The 7,911-nt window shown below is 36.9% G+C and overlaps 1 non-coding gene across 1 annotated transcript; it reads right to left on the bottom strand.

The window, feature by feature from the left end:
- Window positions 1-7,585: 7,585 nt before the first annotated feature.
- On the bottom strand, window positions 7,586-7,693 carry LOC127740892 (small nucleolar RNA R71). The gene has a single exon (XR_008001748.1). It is a non-coding gene; the product is annotated as a small nucleolar RNA R71 (small nucleolar RNA).
- Window positions 7,694-7,911: the final 218 nt, after the last annotated feature.

Genomic DNA, 7,911 nt, shown 5'->3' with positions numbered 1-7,911 from the left:
TTTTTATTCTTATCCCACAGCAACAGCATTAATATCGACCGTCCCTGCAGCAGCCACAGCCTCTAAGCACCGCCTTAGCTCAATCCTAAAACATTAATGTCGCGTAAAACTCAATAATCTATAACAGAACAGCAACTAAAAGAGTTTGGAACAAGAAACAGCTTACTGGGCTTACGAATAATTGAGAAAACGGAGCAATAACAGCTCCGGTGATAACGCAGCACCTTGATGCTGTATGCAACAGCCATAGAACTCAGCAATCAAGACCCGTAACTCGATCCTATGACACCAAGACCTCAGATCCTCAACTAACTTAAAACAGAAATACTAATTTATAGGTTTTGGGATGCATTGCTTACCCAAACAAGGGCGAACGACTGAACTGAAATAATGGTAACTCCGATGGTGGTTCCGGTAATCACTGCCATGTTCCCAGTGACCCGAACGGCGGCAACGACGGTACAACAGTTCAGAACAACAAGCAGCGGTGGCGGATAACTGAAATAAACATGCAGTGACGATAAAGGTTCCCGGAATCCAAAAGAATAGGAGCCAAGCTTAAAACCCTTACCGGCAGTGCTTTTTCCGGCGACGGCTGCGGATCTCGCGCGGCAGAGGCGTTCCCAGCGCAGAAACGCGATGGCTTCTCCACGGCGGCAGCTCCCTCACGGCGCGTGTCTCTCTCTCGCGACTGGCGATGGCGCAGGCTAGAGGTGACGGCGCGACGAACAGTGGCGGCGGCAGTGGCGAGCTCTCCCCCGGCGACGCCCTTCCCTCACAGCTCTCTCGGATCTTGCTCTTTCTTCTGTCAACCGCGGCGGCGACGAAGGAACGGTGATGGCACCTCAGCGGCGTCTCCTCTTTCATCTCAGTTCTGACCTGGGCAACGGCTTCTCTCTCTCCTTAAACTCTGCATGACGTGATCGGCGGTCCGGTGGCAGCACGACGGCGGCAGAGACAGGCTGAACGGCAGCAACGTTCCCTTCTCCTGATCGCAGCCCCTTTCCTCTTTTTCCCTTTCTTTTTTTTCTTTCTTTTGGTTTTTCTTGTGAAGCTCGTTGAGTATTGTTGGGTATTGGGGAAAAAGGGGATTTGGTGGCTGAAGGAGGTAAGGCGGCTAGGTTTTGGGGAAAATTAGTATTAGAGTAATATTTTGGGGATTTAGGGTTTTGGTAAAAATTAGGCATAGAGATAGTTTAGTAATTTTAATAAAATTGGAGCATAAAGTATTAATATTTGAAAAACTAATTTAATCTCTAAAATTACTTTAAAATATTATTTGTAGTATAAAAATTACTAATTGATTCTCAATAAATTACTCTAATTGAAAATACATGGTAATATAATTAATTTTCTTTACTTTTAACTTAAAGTATTAAATGATATAAATTAAATTATCTAAAATTCTTATTATTTCATAACAACCAATTTTATAATTTAAATATAGAAAATAATTCAATAATTATAAAATTAGACAAAATTCTAATTTAAATAGCCAAACCCCATTATTTTCAAATTTCTAGAACTTTAAATCATAAATAAGAAAATAATCCATAGGTATAGAGTTTGGATAAAAACCTTAATTTATTTCAAATCCAATTAATTGTCTTTAATTATTTTTCAATAAAAATAATTTCTGAAATTAAAACTATAAATAAATATATATAATTTAGGATTAGTTCAAAATATGACTTTTCAAAAGTCTTGGGTCTTACAAAAATCTACTCAAACTCTAAGGTTGGCATTTTCACAAGCACCTTGTGTGCATAAAACCAAAACATGGAAAATTGCTAGGAAAATTAGAAAGCTATAACCAACTATGCACAAAATCAACAATAAACATTCAAACAAACATAAAGAACGCATGAAACATTAAATTCATCAATCAAAACTTCAAGAAAATCAAAATTGCAATTATAAACAAGTAACTTGAACCAAAGCAAATGAAAGTAAATGTGCTATAATTGAAGAGGAAATTGAGAGTACTTACAATCAAAGAAGCAAAATCCAAAATCAAAGCTTCTATAAAATGCTACAATGGAGATGGAAATTAAACCCTAAGAGAGAATTTTCTACTCTACTCCTACTCCTACTCCTAATGCATTTTCTACCTAATCTAATCTAATGAAAGTGTCCTTTTCATATGTGTTGAATTCCCTTTATATAGCGCTCCAAAATTAGCATCCAAGTATCCCAAAATGGGCCAAGAGGTCTCAGAAATCGTAAGGCACGCACTTCGTTAATGGAATCACGTGCAGGGACCTGTGCGGACGCACAGACGTGTGCGTCCACCCACTTGGCTGAATGTTGACCTGTGCGTATGCACAGATGGTTGTGAGCACGCACACATCGAAATTCTTTCTTGTGCATACGCACGCTTACTTGTGCGCACGCACACTTCGCTGTGTATGTTTTTCTTTGTTTTCTTCATGTTTTCTCCCTTGTACATGCTTTCTTCCACTTTTGGCTATCCATTCTTGCCTAATTGACCTGAAATCACTCACAAAATATATCACGGCATCAAATGGCATAATAGTGGGATTAAATTACTCAACTTAGGCACAAAATTGCATGTTTTCACATTTAGAGTCAAATTGGGGACAAAACACAAAAGTATGCTATTTTGGTGCTTAAGTGTGAGTTCATGTGCTAGAATCCATCCAAATTGAGTGAAAATATACCATCAAATATGGACTCATCAGATTACCACTCTTGCTTTCCTCCTTCTCACTTCTTGCCAAATCTTCATTCAATGCTACCTGAAATCATTAAAAGACCACAGCAACTTAAAGTAGCATCAATTAAGATATAAATCACCTAATTCCTCTAAAAAAAATCAATGAATCATCATAAGAATAATGAAGAAAAGATACTTATGATGCTCTTACATCAAAAGGAACTCCTCCAAACCTAAAATACTTTCATGTCTTTGGATTTAAATGCTTTGTTTTGAATACAAAATACAATGTTGAAAATTTTGATCCAAAGTCATATGAATGTAATTTTTTAAGATATTCAACCTCTAATAAGGCTTATAGAGTATATCTCAAAGAATCTAGTACCATTGAAGAGACCAAGCATGTTACTTTCTGCAATTTTAATTCTGTCCCAAGTATTGTAGAAGATGTTGATGCAGGTAACTTAGCTGAGAATAACCAAAATGAAGCACAAGTTCAAGATAAAATAGAATTTAAGCAAGTTGTACCGGATTTAGATAATGCAGATTATTATGCAGGAGATAAACTAGTATTATCTCTCACTTCTGCAAAAAATTCTAAAAAGATAGTGATGAGCGGATAATTTATACGCTTTTTGACATTGTTTTTACATAGTTTTTAGTATGTTTTAGTTACTTTTTATTATATTTTTATTAGTTTTTATACAAAATTCATATTTCTAGACTTTACTATGAGTTTGTGTTTTTTCTGTAATTTCAGGTATTTTTTGGCTGAAGTTGAGGGACTTGAGCAAAAATCTGATTCAGAGGCTGAGAAAGGACTGCAAATGCTATTGGATTCTGACCTCCCTGCACTCAAATGCATTTTTCTGGAGCTACAAAAGTTCAATTGGTGCATTCTCAATTGGGCTGGAAGGATAACATCTTGGGCTTTCCAGCAATGTTTAATAGTCTATACTTTTTCCGAGATTTGATAGCCCAAACTGGCATTAAAACGCCCACTAAAGGCCCTTTTATGGCATAAAACGCCGGAACTGGCACCAGAACGGGAGTTAAACGCCCAAACTGGCATCCAAGCTGGTGTTTAACTCTAGAAAAAGACTATGCACGTGTAAAGCTCAATGCTCAGCCCAAGTACACACCAAGTGGGCCCCGGAAGTGAATTTCTGCACTATCTGTACTTAGTTACTTATTTTCTATAATCCTTAGTAACTAGTTTAGTATAAATAGCACTTTTCACTATTGTATTTCATCCTTCTTTCAGACTTTTATGCAATTTTTCACATTTGGGGTTCTCTTATGTATTTTCCAACGGTGGAGTTTTTACACTTCATAGATTAAGGTGCGGAGCTCTGCTATTCTTCATGAATTAATGCACATACTATTGTTTCTTTTTCAATTCACGCTTACTTCTTCTCCAAGATATACTCTCATGCTTAATTCATTTAAGTCAGAATGAATGGGTGACCCATGACAATCACCCACTATCTTTGTTACTCGCTTAGCCAAGATTCGTGTGCCTGACAACGACAAGCGGTCTACATGATGTTCAACATAGTCAATGGACGACAGCCGGAGTATAGTCTCTTAGGTCTCTGATCCCCGAATTTTACTTGCCTATCCTGAAAATAGAGCATTCAAATCTGTGAGATTAGAACCTTTGTGGTATAGGCTAGAACCAATTGGCAGCATTCCGGAGATCCGAAAAGTCTGGCATAAGAAGGCTAGGCATGTGACTTAACCCTGCAAAATGCACCTTTTCAGTAGAAGCTGGCAAATTCCTGGGTTTCATGTTAGCACAATGAGGAATTGAGGCGAACTCAGAAAAATGACGGGCCATACTGGACATGAAGAGTCCGACCTGCGTTAAAGAGGTACAATAACTCAACAGAAGATTGGCAGCCTTGTCCAGATTTCTAGCCGGATCGGCCATAAGATCTCTCCCCTTCTACACCACTTTAAGGAAGGGAAAGATGTTTGCCTGGTTCACGATGCATAGTTGCCTCTCCTGACAACAGAGCTTCCATTTCGTGCAATCAGACTCTTCGTGGTATAAGCTTGAATCAATTGGGCAGCATTCTTGAGATCCAGAAAGTCTAAACCTTGTCTGTGGTACTCCGAGTAGGATCTGGGATGGGATAATTGTGACGAGCTTCAAACTTGCGACTGTCGGGCGCAGTGACTGTGCGCAAAAGGATCAATGGATCTTATTCGGACACGGTCGAGAATCGACAGCTGATTAGCCATACGGGAAACCGTAGAGGACCATTTTCACTGAGAGGATGGATGGTAGCCACTGACAACGGTGATCCACCTATATACAGCTTGCCATGGAAAGGAGTATGAATGATTGGATGAAGGCAATAGGAAAGTAGAGGGTCAGAGGGAACAAAGCATCTTCATACGCTTATCTGAAATTCCCACCAATGAATTGCATAAGTATTTCTATCCTATTTTATATTCTATCTCGTTCTTTTAATTATTAAAGCCCCATAACCATTTGAATCCGCCTGACTGAGATTTACAAGATGACCATAGCTTGCTTCAAGCCGACAATCTCTGTGGGATCGACCCTTACTCACGTAAGGTATTACTTGGACGACCCAGTGCACTTGCTGGTCAGCTGCACGAAGTTGTGTATCACGATTTTGTGTACGAAGTTTTTAGCGCCGTTGCCGGGGATTGTTCGAGTTTGGACAACTAACAGTTCATCTTGTTGCATAGATTAGGTATTTTTCTTTTTATTTTGTTCTTAAGAATTTTTAAGAATGAATTCTAGAGTTTTAGATGATGCTTTTATCATCACAGGAGCTAGTTGATTCCCATCAATTTGGCTATTGTATGTAATGTCCTACTGAAGCTTGGTTATCCAAGTCTAATCTTTTTAGACTGAAGCTTTAGACTAACATTGCATGATTCTTGGAATTCGTATTAAAAATTATGAGTTTCTTATTTTCTTTCTCAAAATAATTTTCGAAAAAAATACAAAAAAATTTAATAAAATCATAAAATCAAAAATATTTTTGTGTTTCTTGTTTGAGTCTAGAGTCAAATTTTAAGTTTGATGTCAATTGCATGTTTCTATTTTTCATGCATTTTTCCAAAATATATGCATTGTGTCTTCATTGATCTTCAAGTTGTTCTTGATGATTTTCATTGTTTGATCTTTAAATTCTCTTGTTTTGTGTCTTTTGTTGTTTCGCATGTGCATTCTCAAATTGTTAGTGTGTCTAGTATGAAAATTTCTAAGTTTGGTGTCTTGCATGTCTTTCTTTTCTAAAAAATTTTCAAAAATATGTTCTTGATGTTCATCTTGACATTCAAAGTGTTCTTGGATGCATACCTTGTTTTGATCTTAGTTTTTCATGTTTAATTTCATTCTGTGGTTTTTCTTTCTCATCCTTAAAAATAAAAAAAATTCAAAATTATGTCTTGTCAAGTCAATAATACAGATAATTGAAGATTCAAAACATACAGCAGAAGAATCACTAGGAAAAAGCTGGGCGTTCAAAACGCCCAGTGAAGAAGGAATTCTGGCGTTTAAACGCCAGCCAGGGTACCTGGCTGGGCATTTAATGCCCAAGGAGGTAGAAAAGTGGGCGTTAAACGCCAGAATGGATACCATTCTGTGCGTTTAACGCCACGATAGCACCAAGGAGGTAGTTTTGTTTTCAATTCAAATCTTTTTCAATTTTTCAAGTTTTAAAACTAATTTTTCAAAATCTTATCTTTTTCATATCCTCTCATATCAATCATATCTTTTTCAAAATCAAATCTTTTTCATTTTTTCTTTTAATATTTTCGAAAATCCTTGCTAACAATTAATGTTGTGATTCAAAATTTTCAAGTTTGTTACTTTCTTGAAAGGTTCAAAATTTGAATTTTAGAATCATATCTTTTAATTTCTTGTTAGTCAAGTCACCAATTTTAAAAATCAAATCTTTTTTAGTTGTTTTTCAATCATATCTTTTCAAACATATCTTTTTCAATCAAATCTTTTTCAAATCATATCTTTTTCAAATTTTAATTTCAAAATCTTTTTCTAACTTCTTATCTTTTTCAAAACCACTTAACTACTTTTCTCTCTCCAATTTTCGAAAATTACTAACAACTTTTTCAAAAATCCTTTTAATTAACTAATTATTTTAAACTTTAATTTTATTTTATTTGCAAATTTTCGAAAATTCCCTCTTTCATCTCTTTCTATTTAATCACTAACACTCCTCCTCTCTTAATAATTCGGACCCCCTCCCCCCTATAAGTTCAAACTCTTCTCTCTACCTCATCCTTCTATTCCTCTTTTCTTCTGACACATCAAAGAATCTCTATACTGTGACATAAGGATTCCATATTTTCTTGTTTTCTTCTCTTTCATATGAGTAGGAACAAAGATAAAGGCATTCTTATTGAAGCTAATCCTGAACCTGAAAGGACTCTGAAGAGGAAGCTAAGAGAAGCTAAAGCATAACTCTCTGGAGAGGACCTGACAGAAATCTTCGAAAAAGAAGAAGACATGGCAGCTGAAAATAACAACAATGCCAACAATGCAAGGAAGGTGCTTGGTGACTTTACTGCACCAACTCTCGACTTCTATGGGAGAAGCATCTCTATTCCTGCCATTGGAGCAAACAACTTTAAGCTTAAGCCTCAATTAGTTTCTCTGATGCAACAGAATTGCAAGTTTCATGGACTTCCATTGGAAGGTCCTCATCAGTTCTTTTTGCAAATCTGTGACACTGTTAAGACCAGTAGAGTTGATCCCGAGGTCTACAGACTTATCTTTTCCCTTTTACTGTAAGAGACAGAGCTAGTATATGATTAAACTCGCAACCTAGAGACAGCCTGAACTCTTGGGAAAAGCTGGTCAATACCTTCTTAGCTAAATTCTTTCCACCTCAAAAGATGAGTAAGCTTAGAGTGGAAGTTCAAACCTTCAAACAGAAGGAAGGTGAATCCCTCTATGAAGCTTGGGAAAGATACAAGCAATTGATCAGAAGGTGTCCCTCTGACATGCTTTCAGAATGGAGCATCATAGATATCTTCTATGATGGTCTGTCTGAGTTATCTAAGATGTCATTGGACCATTCTGCAGGTGGATTTATTCATCTGAAGAAAATGCCTGCAGAAGCCCAGGAACTCATTAAAATGGTTGCAAATAACCAGTTCATGTACACTTCTGAAAGAAATCCTGTGAACAATGGGACAACTCAGAAGAAAGGAGTTCTTGAGATTGA

This window comes from Arachis duranensis, chromosome 7 (genome assembly GCF_000817695.3).
Source record: "Arachis duranensis cultivar V14167 chromosome 7, aradu.V14167.gnm2.J7QH, whole genome shotgun sequence".
Taxonomy (NCBI): domain Eukaryota; kingdom Viridiplantae; phylum Streptophyta; class Magnoliopsida; order Fabales; family Fabaceae; genus Arachis; species Arachis duranensis.
This window is presented reverse-complemented; position numbering and strand designations above follow the sequence as displayed.